The 17,842-nt window shown below is 51.8% G+C and overlaps 1 protein-coding gene across 1 annotated transcript in view; it reads right to left on the bottom strand.

Annotated features, from left to right (window-relative positions):
* The window catches only part of LOC140391342 (uncharacterized), a 143,358-nt gene that overhangs the window by 86,355 nt on the left and 39,161 nt on the right, over positions 1 to 17,842 (bottom strand). The window lies entirely within an intron of this gene.

Genomic DNA, 17,842 nt, shown 5'->3' on the forward strand with positions numbered 1-17,842 from the left:
GCTACCGTGTCGCCCAGGCAAGATGGCAGGCGCAACTCGTTTCAGCAAGTTACATGCGTCACCAGGCATTGGCAGCTTAGATTAGACAAAGAAAGCACAAAACTGTGTCCTTTCAACACACCCTTTGGAAGGTGTTGCTTCCCAAGGATGCCATTTGGCATCATTTCTGCTTCAGAAATTTTCCACCATGCCATGGAGCACATAGTTGAAAGGATTCCAGCAGTCCGAGTTTTTGCGGATGATATAATCATCCGGGGATCGAGACGGGAAGAACACGACAAAAGGCATCTCAGGCTCCTGAAGAGCATGAAAAGAAACGGCTTGAACAGGGCAAAATGTCACATCGGTGTAGACAAGCATCACCTCCCTGAGAGACAAGCGCTCCGCACAAGGCGTTCAGCCTGATCAAGATAAAATAAGGGCAATCTTGCAGGTGACACATCCCACTGATTAAAAAAAGATACACTAAGAATGTTAGGGATGATAAATTTTGTTTGGAAATTTTGTTGGGAAATTGATTCCCCATCTCGCAGCAAAACCGCAAACCGGAGAGAAACTGTCAAGAAGGCTGCAACATTCCAATGGTGTACCAAAGGTGAACAGGAATGGCAAACATTGCAAGTTTCATTGGCAACAGCGACAGTCCTGACGTGTTTCGACCAAGCGCAAAAGTTGAAAATTTTGATGACGCATCAAAGGATTATCATAGAATTTACAGTGCAGAAGGAGGCCATTCGGCCCATCGAGTCTGCACCGGCTCTTGGAAAGAGCACACCACCCAAGGTCAACACCTCCACCCTATCCCCATAACCCAGTAACCCCACCCAACACTAAGGGCAATTTTGGACACTAAGGGCAATTTATCATGGCCAATCCACCTAACCTGCACATCTTTGGACTGTGGGAGGAAACCGGAGCACCCGGAGGAAACCCACGCACACACGGGGAGGATGTGCAGACTCCGCACAGACAGTGACCCAAGCCGGAATCGAACCTGGGACCCTGGAGCTGTGAAGCAATTGTGCTATCCACAATGCTACCGTGCTGCCCAGTCATGGTTTTGCAGTGGTCTTATTACAACAAGATCTGGACAATAACTGACCTCCAGTAGCATAAGCATCCAGATCAATGTCTGACACGGAACGCAGGTATGCGCAAATTGAAAAGGAATGCCTCGGGTTAATCAATGATCTCACCAAACTTCATGATTAAGTCTATGGTCTTCCAATGTTTGTGGTGGAACCTGACCACAGACCACCGGTCATAACGATTAACAAAAATCTTAACCAAATATCCCCGAGGATTCAGCAAATAGTCATGACGCTGCAATGCTATGACTTTGAGCTGATTTAGACACCGGGCAAGCATCTCATTGTTGCTGATATACTATCTAGAGTCGCAGGCATGGAAGAGACACACCAGTTGGATGAGGACGTGCAGGTCTAAGTGAACCTGGTCGCTGAGTCTCTGCCGGTTTCTGACAAGAAGTCGAAATTAATAAAGCAAGAAACCACCAAAGACACGGTCTTGCAAAAGGTGACAGCACATCTCCATGAAGGATGGCCAAAAGGTTCCTGCTCGAGTTTTTACAATGTCAGAGCAGAGTTAAGTGATGCAAATGGCTTTTTGCTTCGACAACAAAGGATCGTCATTCCGCAGTCATTAAGGTCAATGATCCGAAAGAAACTCCATGAAGGGAACTTGGGGATGGAAAAGTGCAAACATAGAGCCAGGGAGGCAGTATTGGCCGGGGATAAACCATGACATTGAAATGATGGTGGATAACTGCGAAACCGGTCAACAACTTCAGCGTAAACAAAGCAGGGAGCCGATGCAGTTGGGTGAGATCGTCACAACTCCCTGGCAGAAGGTTGGCATGGATGTTTTTTACATGAATGGAAAGGAATACTTTCTAGGCATTGACTACTTTTCTAATTATCCGGAGATAGCACAGCTGTCGAATTTCACGACCAGGTATGTCATTAAGCACGTCAAAGAGATTTCCACGCGCCATGGGTTACCGAATGTAGCCATGAGTGACAATGGTCCTGGTTTTGACAGTTATGAGTGGACAGAGTTTTTGCACATCAATACGATTTTAAATACGTCACCACGAGTCCTCAGCACCCTCAGTCTAACAGAAAGGCTGAGAAGGGCATTCATATTGTTGAACAGCTCCTGAAAAAAGCATTAGATAGCCGTGATGACACCTATCTCGCGCTCCTAAGTTATCGTTCTGCACCACGAGTCAATGGGCTTTCGCCAGCTCGGTTGCTGATCAACGGGCAACTGAGAACGGACTTGCCCCATATTCCTCAAGAACCAGTGAACCACACGTTAGAGACGCAACTCATCTCCCAAAAAAGGAGGCAACAGGGATTTTACGACAGATCCGCGAAAAGACTCCAACCATTGCAATCAGGTGACACGGCCAGACTAGAAGATTCCGAAGGGAGCGGATGGTCTAAGCAGGCAGGTACTGCGACAAGCAGGCCCAAACTGGTATCTCATCGTCATGGATGAAGGTGTTGTCTGAAGAAGGTACAGAAGAGCTCTGCTGAAAGTTCAGCAACCTTTTGTGATGCAACCGGAAGAAGAAGTGGTTAGCAGTCCGAAGACAGCTGAAGAAGATACAGTTCAGCATACGGAGCCCCAACAACAAGATACAGACACAACAACACAGGAACAGGCAGCAGCACCCACAACGATAGGGGAAGATGAAGCAACTTCCCAAGTTCAGCAGCCACTCAGAAGATCAATAAGGCTAAGACGCAAACCTGAGAGACTGAATTTGTGATAAACTGTAAATAGTAAAGATGTAAATATATTGAATTGAAAAAAAAATCTAATGAATGTAAATAACTACATTTCCAAAGGAAAGGGGATGTGATGACATGCATAAGCAATCTTGTATATAATATTGTACACAACCTCCGACCAGCAGATGGTGGTGTAAACATACCACGTAGACTCTGTGTCTAAGGGAAGGGGGGGGGGGGGGGGGAGTCATTTTGGATAGACATATTTTGCAGCAGCTCTAGTATTGTTAGTTAGTGTTAGTAGTTTGTTATATATTTATTCCAGTTATCTGTACCACTCAGTTGTTTCATAATAAATTATTTTAAACTAGTCAAGAACCAGATGTTCTGTAGTGCATCATTTACACCGGCCAGTCTACAGAACTTGGCATACAGCATGGGGTTAGATAAATTAACAGGAATCGCGGCAGCACATTCATTTTAACCGCCTGTACCCGACCCGCCAGTGACAGAGGGAGACCATCCCACCTTGCCAGATCAGCTTTCACTCTCCCCACCAAACTAGAAATGTTGTATCAACGGAGCTTCCCCCAATCCCAAGCAACCATCACTCCCCTCCCACATCCCCATGTACACTCTCCCCTATCACTGACTCTACTCCCCATTCACTCCCCTCCCTCACCCCCATGTACACTCTCCCCTATCACTGACTCTACCCCCCCATTCACTCCCCTCCCACACCCCATGTACACTCTCCCCTATCACTGACTCTACACCCCCATTCACTCCCCTCCCACATCCCCATGTACACTCTCCCCCATCACTGACTCTACCCTCCATTCACTCCCCTCCCACACCCCAATGTACACTCTCCCCTATCTCTGACTCTACCCACTCATTTAACCCCCTCCCACACCCCCGTGTACACTCTCCCCTATCACTGACTCTACCCCCCCATTCACTCCCCCTCCCACACCCCCATGTACACTCTCCCCTATCACTGACTCTACCCCCCCATTCACTCCCTTCCCACACCCCCGTGTACACTCTCCCCCATCACTGACTCTACCCTCCATTCACTCCCCTCCCACACCCCCATGTACACTATCCCCCAGCACTGACTCTACCCCCCATTCACTCCCCTCCCACACCCATGTACACTCTGCCCTATCACTGACTCTACCCCCCATTCACTCCCCTCCCACACCCCCATGTACACTCTCCCCTATCACTGACTCTACCCCCCATTCACTCCCCTCCCACACCCATGTACACTCTCCCCTATCACTGACTCTACCCCCCATTCACTCCCCTCCCACATCCCCATGTACACTCTCCCCTATCACTGACTCTACCCCCCATTCACTCCCCTCCCACACCCCCATGTACACTCTCCCCTATCACTGACTCTACCCCCCATTCACTCCCCTCCCACACCCCCTGTACACTCTCCCCTATCACTGACTCTACCCCCCATTCACTCCCCTCCCCCACCCCCATGTACACTCTCCCCTATCACTGACTCTACCCCCCATTCACTCCCCTCCCACTCCCCCATGTACACTCTCCCCATGTACACTCTCCCCATCACTGACTATCCTCCCCATTCACTCCCCTCCCACAATCCCATGTACACTCTCCCCTATCACTGACTCTACCCCCCATTCACTCCCCTCCCACACCCCCATGTACACTCTCCCCTATCAGTGACTCTACCCCCCATTCACTCCCCTCCCACACCCCCATGTACACTCTCCCCTATCACTGACTCGACTCCCCATTCACTCCCCTCCCTCACCTCCATGTACACTCTCCCCATGTACACTCTCCCCTAACACTGACTCTACCCCCCATTCACTCCCCTCCCACATCACCATGTACACTCTCCCCTATCAGTGATTCTACTCCCCATTCACTCCCCTCCCTCACCCCCATGTACACGCTCCCCTATCACTGACTCTACCCCCCATTCACTCCCCTCCGACACCCCCATGTACACTCTCCCCTATCACTGACTCTACCCCCCATTCACTCCCCTCCCACACCCCCATGTACACTCTCCCCTATCACTGACTCTACCCCCATTCACTCCCCTCCCACATCCCCATATACACTCTCCCCTATCACCGACTCTACCCCCCCATTCACTCCCCTCCCACACCCCCATGTACAATCTCCCCTATCACTGACTCTACCCCCCATTGACTCCCCTCTCACACCCCCATGTACACTCTCCCCTATCACTGACTCTACTCCCCATTCACTCCCCTCCCTCACCCCCATGTACACTCTCCCCTATCTCTGACTCTACCCCCCATTCACTCCCCTCCCACATCCCCATGTACACTCTCCCCTATCGCTGACTCTACTCCCCATTCACTCCCCTCCCTCACCCCCATGTACACTCTCCCCTATCACTGACTCTACCCCCCATTCACTCCCCTCCCACATCCCCATGTACACTCTCCCCTATCACTGACTCTACTCCCCATTCACTCACCTCCCTCACCCCCATGTACACTCTCCCCTATCACTGACTCTACTCCCCATTCACTCACCTCCCTCACCCCCATGTACACTCTCCCCTATCACTGACTCTACCCCCACATTCACTCCCCTCCCACATCCCCATGTACACTCTCCCCCATCACTGACTCTACCCTCCATTCACTTCCCTCCCACACCCCAATGTACACTCTCCCCTATCTCTGACTCTACCCACCCATTTAACCCCCTCCCACACCCCCGTGTACACTCTCCCCTATCACTGACTCTACCCCCCCATTCACTCCCTTCCCACACCCCCATGTACACTCTCCCCTATCACTGACTCTATCCCCCATTCACTCCCCTCCCACACCCATGTACACTCTGCCCTATCACTGACTCTACCCCCCATTCACTCCCCTCCCACACCCCCATGTACACTCTCCCCTATCACTGACTCTACCCCCCATTCACTCCCCTCCCACACCCATGTACACTCTTCCCTATCACTGACTCTACACCCCATTCACTCCCCTCCCACATCCCCATGTACACTCTCCCCTATCACTGACTCTACCCCCCATTCACTCTTCTCCCACACCCCCATGTACACTCTCCCCTATCACTGACTCTACCCCCCATTCACTCCCCTCCCACACCCTCTGTACACTCTCCCCTATCACTGAATCTACCCCCCATTCACTCCCCTCCCACACCCCCATGTACACTCTCCCCTATCACTGACTCTACCCCCCATTCACTCCCCTCCCACTCCCCCATGTACACTCTCCCCATGTACACTCTCCCCCATCACTGACTATCCTCCCCATTCACTCCCCTCCCACAATCCCATGTACACTCTCCCCTATCACTGACTCTACCCCCCATTCACTCCCCTCCCACACCCCCATGTACACTCTCCCCTATCAGTGACTCTACCCCCCATTCACTCCCCTCCCACACCCCCATGTACACTCTCCCCTATCACTGACTCGACTCCCCATTCACTCCCCTCCCTCACCCCCATGTACACTCTCCCCATGTACACTCTCCACTAACACTGACTCTACCCCCCATTCACTCCCCTCCCACATCCCCATGTACACTCTCCCCTATCAGTGATTCTACTCCCATTCACTCCCCTCCCTCACCCCCATGTACACTCTCCCCTATCACTGACTCTACCCCCCATTCACTCCCCTCCCACACCCCCATGTACACTCTCCCCTATCACTGACTCTACCCCCCATTCACTCCCCTCCCACACCCCCATGTACACTCTCCCCTATCACTGACTCTACCCCCATTCACTCCCCTCCCACATCCCCATATACACTCTCCCCTATCACCGACTCTACCCCCCCATTCACTCCCCTCCCACACCCCCATGTACAATCTCCCCTATCACTGACTCTACCCCCCATTGACTCCCCTCTCACACCCCCATGTACACTCTCCCCTATCACTGACTCTACTCCCCATTCACTCCCCTCCCTCACCCCCATGTACACTCTCCCCTATCTCTGACTCTACCCCCCATTCACTCCCCTCCCACATCCCCATGTACACTCTCCCCTATCGCTGACTCTACTCCCCATTCACTCCCCTCCCTCACCCCCATGTACACTCTCCCCTATCACTGACTCTACCCCCCATTCACTCCCCTCCCACATCCCCATGTACACTCTCCCCTATCACTGACTCTACTCCCCATTCACTCACCTCCCTCACCCCCATGTACACTCTCCCCTATCACTGACTCTACTCCCCATTCACTCACCTCCCTCACCCCCATGCACACTCTCCCCTATCACTGACTCTACCCCCACATTCACTCTCCTCCCACATCCCCATGTACACTCTCCCCCATCACTGACTCTACCCTCCATTCACTTCCCTCCCACACCCCAATGTACACTCTCCCCTATCTCTGACTCTACCCACCCATTTAACCCCCTCCCACACCCCCGTGTACACTCTCCCCTATCACTGACTCTACCCCCCCATTCACTCCCTTCCCACACCCCCATGTACACTCTCCCCTATCACTGACTCTATCCCCCATTCACTCCCCTCCCACACCCATGTACACTCTGCCCTATCACTGACTCTACCCCCCATTCACTCCCCTCCCACACCCCCATGTACACTCTCCCCTATCACTGACTCTACCCCCCATTCACTCCCCTCCCACACCCATGTACACTCTTCCCTATCACTGACTCTACACCCCATTCACTCCCCTCCCACATCCCCATGTACACTCTCCCCTATCACTGACTCTACCCCCCATTCACTCTTCTCCCACACCCCCATGTACACTCTCCCCTATCACTGACTCTACCCCCCATTCACTCCCCTCCCACACCCTCTGTACACTCTCCCCTATCACTGAATCTACCCCCCATTCACTCCCCTCCCACACCCCCATGTACACTCTCCCCTATCACTGACTCTACCCCCCATTCACTCCCCTCCCACTCCCCCATGTACACTCTCCCCATGTACACTCTCCCCCATCACTGACTATCCTCCCCATTCACTCCCCTCCCACAATCCCATGTACACTCTCCCCTATCACTGACTCTACCCCCCATTCACTCCCCTCCCACACCCCCATGTACACTCTCCCCTATCAGTGACTCTACTCCCCATTCACTCCCCTCCCACACCCCCATGTACACTCTCCCCTATCACTGACTCGACTCCCCATTCACTCCCCTCCCTCACCCCCATGTACACTCTCCCCTAACACTGACTCTACCCCCCATTCACTCCCCTCCCACATCCCCATGTACACTCTCCCCTATCAGTGATTCTACTCCCATTCACTCCCCTCCCTCACCCCCATGTACACTCTCCCCTATCACTGACTCTACCCCCCATTCACTCCCCTCCCACACCCCCATGTACACTCTCCCCCATCACTGACTCTACCCACCTATTTTATTTTGCAATGTTTAAGCCGACGATGAATGAGGGGTAAACCATTATTAAACAACTGTAATAAAGGCAGGAACTGCTGGAAATACACAGCAGGTTTGGCAGCATTTGCAGAGAGAAACAGGGCTATCAGGTGACCCTTCGTCGGAACGGGGGAAAGGTAGACACAAAATGGGTTTAGAACAATCAAAAGGTGAGTGCGGCAGGTTTGTGTATGGATGGAGGGATGGATGGAGGGATGGATGGAGGGATGGAGAGAGGAACTCGTGATGGTGAGTAAACAGTCGCTGTGTGGTGTGAATGACAGGATCGGTGCCAGGAATACAAAGTGAGGGAGTAAGGAAAGGAATGGGGAAAATAGCAGAGAAAAAGCACAGAGGCCGAGGTTATGACCCAACATTGTTGAGGTCATGTTGAGTCCTGCAAATTGTGGGGTGTTGACTCAAAGTTTGCAAGGGCTACATCTGTGCAAGCAAGATACACAGGGCGCGCTGTTCAGGGAACAAAGACCCCGAGCGAGCACATTTAGCTGCATGTTTCGCAGTACCGAGAAACACACGGCTATTCAACACGACTCGCTTTGAATAAGGGGCCTAAATGAGGAACGCTCGGCCGAGGCCACACATTTTTACAATGGGGCGCTCCGCTCGCCGAAACTCCCCGTTGTAGCGTCCCGATCCCTGACCTCCTCCCCCAGCCCGAACACAACATGGGAGGCACCCTGACAGTGCCAAACTGCCACCCTGGCAGTGTCCATGTCAGCTGGCAGTGCCACCTGGGCACCTTGGCAATGCCAGGCTGGCACCCAGGTGGCAAGGTGCCAGGCTGGCAGTGTCAGGGTACCCAGGTGGCACCAGCAATGCCAGGGCACCACCTGCCTAAAGGGCATGCAGCTGGGGGTCTCCGATCCCCTTGCCGACCCCCATGAGCGCCGTTCCATCTGGTCCCCGTTTGTGGGGAGCCGTACCACATTAGAGTCACGCTTACCGCCTCGCTCTAATATGCAGATTTGCTCAAAAAAAGTGATGCCGCCCACACACTTGCAACATCTCGCGAGCAATGCGAGCTGGGTGGATCCCGGGAACGGGGTCTCCCGGCTTTCACCGGCCACGCTGCGCCGCGACGAGCTGCTTTTACGGAGCAGTGTGGCCCGAGGATCGCACCCTCAATCTCTTAACAACAATCATGGAGTCATACACTGTCAGAAGGTCTTGTTTCCCAGTGGGTAGTGTTCGTGCCTCTGGCCAGGAGCTCTGGGTGCGCGTCCCACACCAGAACCTGATGGCCAAGGAATGTGTATTCAAAATACAGCCAAACAGCTTGACCATAAACGTCCAACGCCAATGGCAGGAGACAAGTGCGAGAGAGACTCCTGGTCAGCCGTGTGTCAAAAAATACATATGCAAGGGTTATACGGGGAGGAGTGTGTAACTTTAATAGCTCATCATACAATCACAGCATGGTTACAGCACAAATGGCGGCCATTCAGCCCATCATCTCTGTGCCAGCTCTCTGCAAGTACAATTCAGCTCGTTCCATTCCTCCGCCTTTTCCCAATAGTCCCGAAAACGTCTGCTCTCCAGAATGATTTGACTGGATCGTTCGAGACCTGCTTTAATAATCCAGTTAACCCAAGTTCAAATCTAACACGGGAACACGGGACTCAAAGAGTTCGATTTCAGTTTTGATCGTCGGTATAACTAAAACTGACCATGAGCTGTTGGATTGTCGTGAAAAAACTCAACTGGTTTCCAGATATCGCCTCGGGAAGGAGACCAGCCAATCGTAGTCAGTCCCGGCCTACATGTGACTCCAGTACAATACCAACATAGATGGCAATCCCTCATAGGATTAGGGGGATGCCAGTTAATTGTGGAAGAGCTGTGACCCAACCCCATGTACCCATCTTACAGGGTGGGCATAGACAAGGGGCGGAATTCTCCATCCCGCCGCACCTGATTTCCCCGTCCCAGGATTCTCCGTCTCCACAGTCGGCCAATGGGGTTTCCTGTTGTGGGCAGCCCCACGCCGTAGGGAAGCTCCCGACAGCAGAGAATCCAGCCCAGGAGTATGCTCAAGACAGAGTTCGATGGATTTCTGGATACTCATGACATCGAGGGATATGGAAATAATGCAGGAAAATAGCATTGAGGTGGAAGATCAGCCATCATTGAATGGCGGAGCAGGCTCGACGGGCCGAATGGCCTCCTCCTGTTCCTTTGTCCTCACACCATGGAGAGCTTTAAAACCCAGCTGGGTTAACAACAATCTAACAAATCCAACATCAATCACCATTTGCAGGAGAGGGTTCAGAATTTATACCACACTTTGCATATTGGTGTGTTTCTTAACTTCACTCCTGAAGGTTTGGCTCTGATCTTTAGACTCACCCCCCTCACCCCGGCCCGCTACCACCCATGCACTCCCGCCACACCCCCTCCTAGACTCCCCCAACCAGCAGTAATAGTTTTTTCTCTATCTCGATTATCAGTTTCCCTGAATATCTGAAAAACTTCCAATCCATAATCGTGGGCTTGTTAGTTAGAGGCGAGAGTTCAAGAGCAAGGACGTTTCCTTGAACTTGTATAAATCACTGGTTCGGCCTCAGCTGGAGTATTGCGTCCAGTTCTGGACACCGCATTTAGGGAAGGAAGTGAGGCATTGGGCAGATTACAGAAAAGATTCACAAGAATAATCCCAGGGATGAAAAACTTCAGTTATGTAGGTAGATTGGAGAAGATGGAACTGTTTTCCTTTCTGAAGAAAAGGTGGAGAGGAGATATGATAGAGGTGTTCAAAATCATGAGGGGTCTCAGCAGAATAGACAGGGAGAAACTGTTCCCATTGGTGGAAAAATCAAGAACCAAATTTAAAGCAATTGGTAAAAGAAGTAATGGAGACAAGAGGAGAAGTTGCTTCACACAGCGAGTGGTTAGGATCTGGAATGTACTGTCTGTGAGTGTGGTGGAGACAGATTCACACAGCGAGCGATTAGGACCTGGAATGTACTGTCTGTGAGTGTGGTGGAGACAGATTCACACAGCGAGCGTTTCGGAAGTTGAATGCACTGTCTGAGAGTGTGGTGGAGACAGATTCACACAGCGAGTGGTTCGGATCTGGAATGTACTGTCTGTGAGTGTGGTGGAGACAGATTCACACAGCGAGCGATTAGGACCTGGAATGTACTGTCTGTGAGTGTGGTGGAGACAGATTCACACAGCGAGCGTTTCGGAAGTTGAATGCACTGTCTGAGAGTGTGGTGGAGACAGATTCACACAGCGAGTGGTTAGGATCTGGAATGTACTGTCTGTGAGTGTGGTGGAGGCAGATTCGCACAGCGAGTGGTTAGGATCTGGAATGTACTGTCTGAGAGTTTGGTGGAGACAGATTCACACAGCGAGTGGTTAGGATCTGGAATGTACTGTCTGTGAATGCGGTGGAGCCAGATTCACACAGCGAGTGGTTAGGATCTGGAATGTACTGTCTGTGAGTGCGGTGGAGATAGATTTAATTGTGGCTTTCAAAAAGGAATTGGATAATTACAGGGCTGCATAGAAAAGGCAGGAGAGTGGGACTCGCCCATTTGTTCTCAAAGAGAGCCATCACATGTATCTTTCCCCCATATGAACGATCCATTGAGCTATTCTTTTTTTAAAATAAATTTAGAGTACCCAATTCCTTTATTTTTCCAATTACGGGGCAATTTAGCATCAATCCACCTAACCTGCAAATCTTTGGTTTGTGGGGGTGAGACCCACGCAGGCACGGGGAGAATGTGCAAACTCCACACGGACAGTGACCCGGGGCCGGGATCGAACCCGGGTCCTCGGTGGGGTAAAGCCGCAGTGCTAACCACTGCGCCACCGTGCTGCCCCGTTCAGCTAGCTATTCAACCGAAACAAAACATGGCCCCGTCGCGCCCGACTCAGTGTTGGGGCGAGAGATCTTGTGAGACATCGCGATCTGGGTCTCCCCCTCGCTGGGCGTGATCCTGATTTACAGATTTAAGTGAGCAGTTAGCATCAATGCGCAAACGTTGACCAGGTGTAATTGCACCTGAGGGGGGGGGGGGGGGGGGGGTCTCCCACGCCATCGGAGGACCCCAGATGGTCGGGCTCTGGGCAGAGTGGTGTCTTGGCACTCCCGCTGCCACCCAGGCACCTTGGCTCTGCCAGCCTGGCACTACCAGGGTTCCCATGTGGCATTGCCAGATTGGCAGGGGCACTGCCAGGGTTCCAGTCTGGCAATGCCAAAGTGTCCCGGTGCCAAGTTGCTCCTGCCAGGGATCGGGTCTGGGGTTGCCCTGCCCTTATGCAGTGGGGTGAGGGGGGGCTCGAAGACCCCCTAACAAGTAAGTTGTGCGGAGTGTCCAGAGGCTGTGGTGGGGATGCCAAGGGGAGGCCGAGAGATTGGGGCCCCGACCTCTTCCTACACTGACGAGCTCAACTCAGCTCAATTGAAGCTAAGCGCAACCTCGACAGGGTTATTATTATTATTAAACGCACCCAAAACAGGGCTCTGCTTCGTTTTCCTGTTAACTCTCGGCCAACGTAAAACAAAAAAGAGGAACAGGTTCTACACATCAATGCTCAGACATCTGCCAATGTGCCTTTCTACCATTCCAAACTCTGATTGGACGTATTTCTGGAAGGTTCCATCACTATGCTGGTCGCCTCAGTCTGCCTCGTTTGGTCTAATATCCCTTGTTTCCCTGAGAGATGTTAAATCTGCCTCTCTCATCTCTACAAATATTCAACAATGGAGCACCCACCACCCTCTTGAAAATTCCCAAAATTCACAACTCCTTGGAGTGAAGACTCCTCGTCTCAGTCCCAAATGAGGGGCCCCCTGATCCTAAGACAGTGCCCCCGTGATTTAGATCCCCTGCTGGGCAGATGTGTAGAACATTATCAGCTACAGCGTTGCTGAATCGATGGGTGGATTTCAGCAAAGCCTTTGAACAAGGTCCCACATGGAGATTTATAAAGAAGGCGAATGTACATGGGACACAGGGGAACTTGATACGGTGGATTCAAAGCTGGCTGAGCTGTCGGAGGTGATGACAGACGGCTGTTTAGTGACTGGGAGCCGGTGCCCAGTGCTGTACCACAGGGATCTGTGCTGGGCCCCCTATTGTTTGTCTTTTATGTAAATGACTCAGATGACTATGAAAATGAAAATCGCTTATTGTCACAAGGAGGCTTCAATGAAGTTACTGTGAAAAGCCCCTAGTCACCACATTCCGGTGCCTGTTCGGGGAGGCTGTTACGGGAATTGAACCCGTGCTGCTGGCCTGCCTTGGTCTGCTTTCAAAGCCAGCGATTTAGCCCTGTGCTAAACAGTAAATCAGTAAGTTTGCGGATGACACAAAGATAGCCCGGGTGGTTAACAGCGAGGTTGAGTATTGGGTTACAGGAAGATACAGACGGGATAGTCAAATGGGCAGAAAAGTGGCTGATGGAATTTAACCCTGAAAAGTGTGAGCTGATACACTTTGGAAGGAGTAATGTGACACGGAAATATTCAACGAATGGCACCACACTGGGAAATCCTGAGGAACAAAGAGACCTTGGCGTGTTTGTAAATAGATCTCTGAAGGCAGAAGGGCAGGTTAATAGGGTGGTGAAAAAGGCATATGGGACACTTGCCTTTATTAATCGGGGCATAGATTACAAAAGCAGGGAGGTCATGTTGGAGTTGTATAGAACTTTGGTGAGGCCACAGCTGGAGTACTGTGTGCAATTCTGGTCGCCGCATTATAGGAAGGATGTGATTGCACTGGAGGGGGTGCAGAGGAGATTCACCAGGATGTTGTCTGGGATGGAACGTTTTAGTTATGAAGAGAGGTTGAGGCTTGGGTTGTTTTCGCTGGAGCAGAGCAGACTGAGGGGCGACCTGATCGAGGTGGACAAGCTTATGAGGGGCGTGGACAGGCTGGATAGGGAACAGCTGTTCCCCTTAGTTGAAGGGTCAGTTACGAGGGGACACAAGTTTAAGGTGAGGGGCAGGAGGTTGAGCGGGGAATGTGACGGTCTGGAACACTCTGCCTGGGAGGGTGGTAGAGGCGGGTTGCCTCACATCCTTTAAAAAGTACCTGGATGAGCACTTGGCCGTCACAACGTTCCAGGCCCAGGGCCAAGTGTTGGCAAATGGGATTGGGTGGGCAGGTCAGGTGTTTTTCATGTGTTGGTGTAGACTCGATGGGCCGAAGGGCCTCTTCTGCACTGTGTATTTCTGTGATTCTGTGATATGATTTTACCGCAATAGATAATTTAAATCAACTCGAGAGAATCTGCTTTGTTTTGGACAAAGGAGAGAGGGGCTAAGGGAGAGTGGGAAGGTGGGAATGAAAATGAACGTCACCAGAAAGTCCCAGAGGACCTTCGACTGTTCTTCCCCTTGAGAGAGAGAGCTGACTGGTGGCGAGTTAACCTGAGGGTCCCCACACCTCAGGTGAGGGGCAAGGTTGGGAAGGTGGAGTAGATGGGGGGGGGGGGGGGGAGAGAGAGAGAATAAACGGAGAACGAGAGTCCTGTTCGTAGTCGGGAAAATGTTAGAATCTATTCTAAAGGATGTGATAACTGGGCACTTAGAAAATAATGTTATGATTGGGCAGAGTCGATTTAATAAAAGGGAAATCATGTTTGACAAACCTCTTGGGGTTTTTGTTTGAGGATGTTACCTGCAGCACAGATAAAGGGGAACCAGTGGATGTGGTATATTTAGATTTTCAAAAGACTTTCAATGAGGTCCCACACAGGCAATTAAGAAACAAAATGAGAGCACCTGGGATTGGGGGTAATATACGAGCATGGATTGAGAATTGGCTAAACAGACAGAAAACAGAGAGTCGGAATAAATGTGTCATTCTCAGCTCGGCAGGTTGTGGTGACAGAAGAACGGGTGCTGGTTCACAATCTATATAAAAGATTTTGATGTGCGGAGCAAACAAATTTCTGACTTTGCTGATGACACAATAGTAGGTGGGAATGTGAGTTGTGAGGAGGATGCAAGGAGGCTTCACGAGGACTTGGACAGGGTAAGTGAATGGGCAAGAACATGGCCAATGGAATATGATGTGAATACATGTGAAGCTATGCAGTGTAGAGCATGTCTTAAATGGTGAGAGGCTGAGAAAGGTTAATATCCAAAGGGACTTGGGTATCCTTGTCCAGGAGTTACTAAGAGCTAGCATGCAGGTACAGCAAGCTCCATCTCCCATCTTGTTGCCCTTTCATTTAACCTATCAGACTCTTTGTAATCTGTATCCTCCCCACAGCTTACCTTTTCCTAACTAGCTCAGTATCATCAGCAACTTAGAGAAATTACCATCTGTCTCTTCATTTAAGTCATTAGTATAGATTGTAAATAGCTGTAACCTCAGCATTGACCTTGACGGCACTCCATTATCTACAGCCTCCCAACGTGAAAAAGCCCGTTTACGCCCATTCTCTGCTTCCTATCCATTAACCAATCCTCCAATCATGCTAACATATTACCCCCCTCTCCATGAGTCCCTATGGTGCCCATGAACCTTGTGTGGCATCTATTGAATGCCTATTGGAAATCCAGGCACACTACGGGCGCGATTCTCCGAGCCCCGCGACGGGCCGGAGAATCGCCGCCCCGACGCCACCGCGCGATTCTCCAAGGTGCGGAAAATCGGCACCATTTGCACCAGCGCGTTTGGCGCAGCGCCGGTTGCGAGCCGCTGCGCGAGGCCGGGCCGCCGATTCTCCGGCCCGGACGGGCCGAGCGGAAACGGCAGAGTCCCGCCGGCGCCGTTCACCCCTGGTCGCTGCCGGCGGGAACTCTGCGCGAAGGGTCGGGGGGCGGCCTGTTGTGGGGGGGGGGCGGGGGGGAAGCACTCCTTCACCAGGGGGGGGGGGGCCTCCGATGGGGTCTGGCCCACGATCAGGGCTCACCGGTCGACGAGCCGGCCTCCTCCCCCCCCCCCCCCCCCCCCCCGGGCCTACTTTGTTCCGCTTCCGGGCCCAGAACCCCCACGCAATGTTGCGTCGGGGCCGGAGCCGGAGCGTTGAAAAAGTCCCCCGCGCATGCGCGGGTTGGCGCGGCGCCCATTTGGCGCCGGGAAGGGAGGCTGGAGCGGCGTGAACCGCTCCAGCGCCGTGCTGGCCCCCTGTGGGGGACAGAATCGGTCGTCCCCGTGCCCGTTTCGCACCATCGTGAAACGCGACGGCCTTCACGACGGCGCGAACACTTACGTCTCCATTTTGCAGAATCGCCTCCTTCATCTACCAGTTCCCCTTTACATCCTCAAAAATCTTCAAACAGGATTTTCCTTGTGGGCAGCACAGTAACACAGTGGTTAACATGGCTGCTTCACAGCTCCAGGGTCCCAGGTTCGATTCCCTGCTCGGGCCACTGTCTGTGCGGAGTCTGCACGTTCTCCCCGTGTGTGCGCGGGTTTCCTCCGGGTGCTCCGGTTTCCTCCCACAGTCCAAAGATGTGCAGGTTAGGTGGATTGGCCATGATAAATGGCCCTTAGTGTCCAAAAAGGTTAGGTGGGGTTACTGGGTTAGGGTGGAGGCGTGGGCTTGGGTAGGGTGCTCTTTCCAAGGGCCGGTGCAGACTCGATGGGCCGAATGGCCTCCTTCTGCACTGTAAATTCTGTGATTCTGTAAAACAAACTGACTAATTCTGAACAAGCTACTCTTTTCTAAAGACATTATTAAGACCGCCTTAATAATAGAAACCGATGTTTGGATACTTGGCCACGTCCCGGGGATCTGTCAGATTTTAGTCCTTCAAGTTTCCCCAATACTTCACAGTTAATTACTTTCATTTCCTCGCTCTTTTTAGCCCCTCGGTTATCGTCTATGTCAGGTGTGAAAAACATGACACAAAATGCCTCCGCCATTTTCTGATCGTTTCTCCTGCTTGTGCTGCAAGGGATCAATGTTTACTTCGCGGACCTCTTCCTCACGACTATTTTGTGCAACATTCCAACCCTCCTCTATTAATCAAACACAATCCCGAACCTCCGGAGTGAGTCAAAGGTACACACAGGTGAGACTGGTCTTTCTCTGTAAGTCTGTAAGTGACGCCACATCCCATGATTCCGAGTACTCACTCATGGCCAACCAGCCGCTTGTCAATGGATTTCCCACTGAAGCCCCCCCCCCCGCGCCCCCCCCCCCGACAATTCCCGCCTGCAAATCACAACCTCAGCTTCACCATTAGACTTGCATTTCCGCAGCGTCATTCGAGGATCAGGACATCCCAAAGGGCCAATGACGTACTTCTTCAAATGTTGTTACGAGGGAAATGTGACAGACACAAAGCAAGATACCATTTTTAAAAATCCATTGGATGTTAGGGTCATTGGAAAGAACAATATTTACTGCATTTCAATGAGCAGGTGGTAGTGATCCACATCGCTGTGGGTCTGGAGTCACATGTAGGCCAGACCGGGTAAGGGCGGCAGATTTCCTTCCCTAAAGGACATTCGTGAACCAGATGGGTTTTTGCAACAATTGGTGATAGTTTCATGGTCAGCGTCACTGAGACTAGATTTATATTCCAGGTTTATGGAATTTAAATTTCACCAGCTGCTGCGGGAATTGAACCCACGTCCCCAGAGCATTAGACAGGGCCTCTGGGTTACGAGCCCAGTGACATTGTCTCTACAC

Source organism: Scyliorhinus torazame, chromosome 15 (genome assembly GCF_047496885.1).
Source record: "Scyliorhinus torazame isolate Kashiwa2021f chromosome 15, sScyTor2.1, whole genome shotgun sequence".
NCBI classification, from domain to species: Eukaryota; Metazoa; Chordata; class Chondrichthyes; order Carcharhiniformes; family Scyliorhinidae; genus Scyliorhinus; species Scyliorhinus torazame.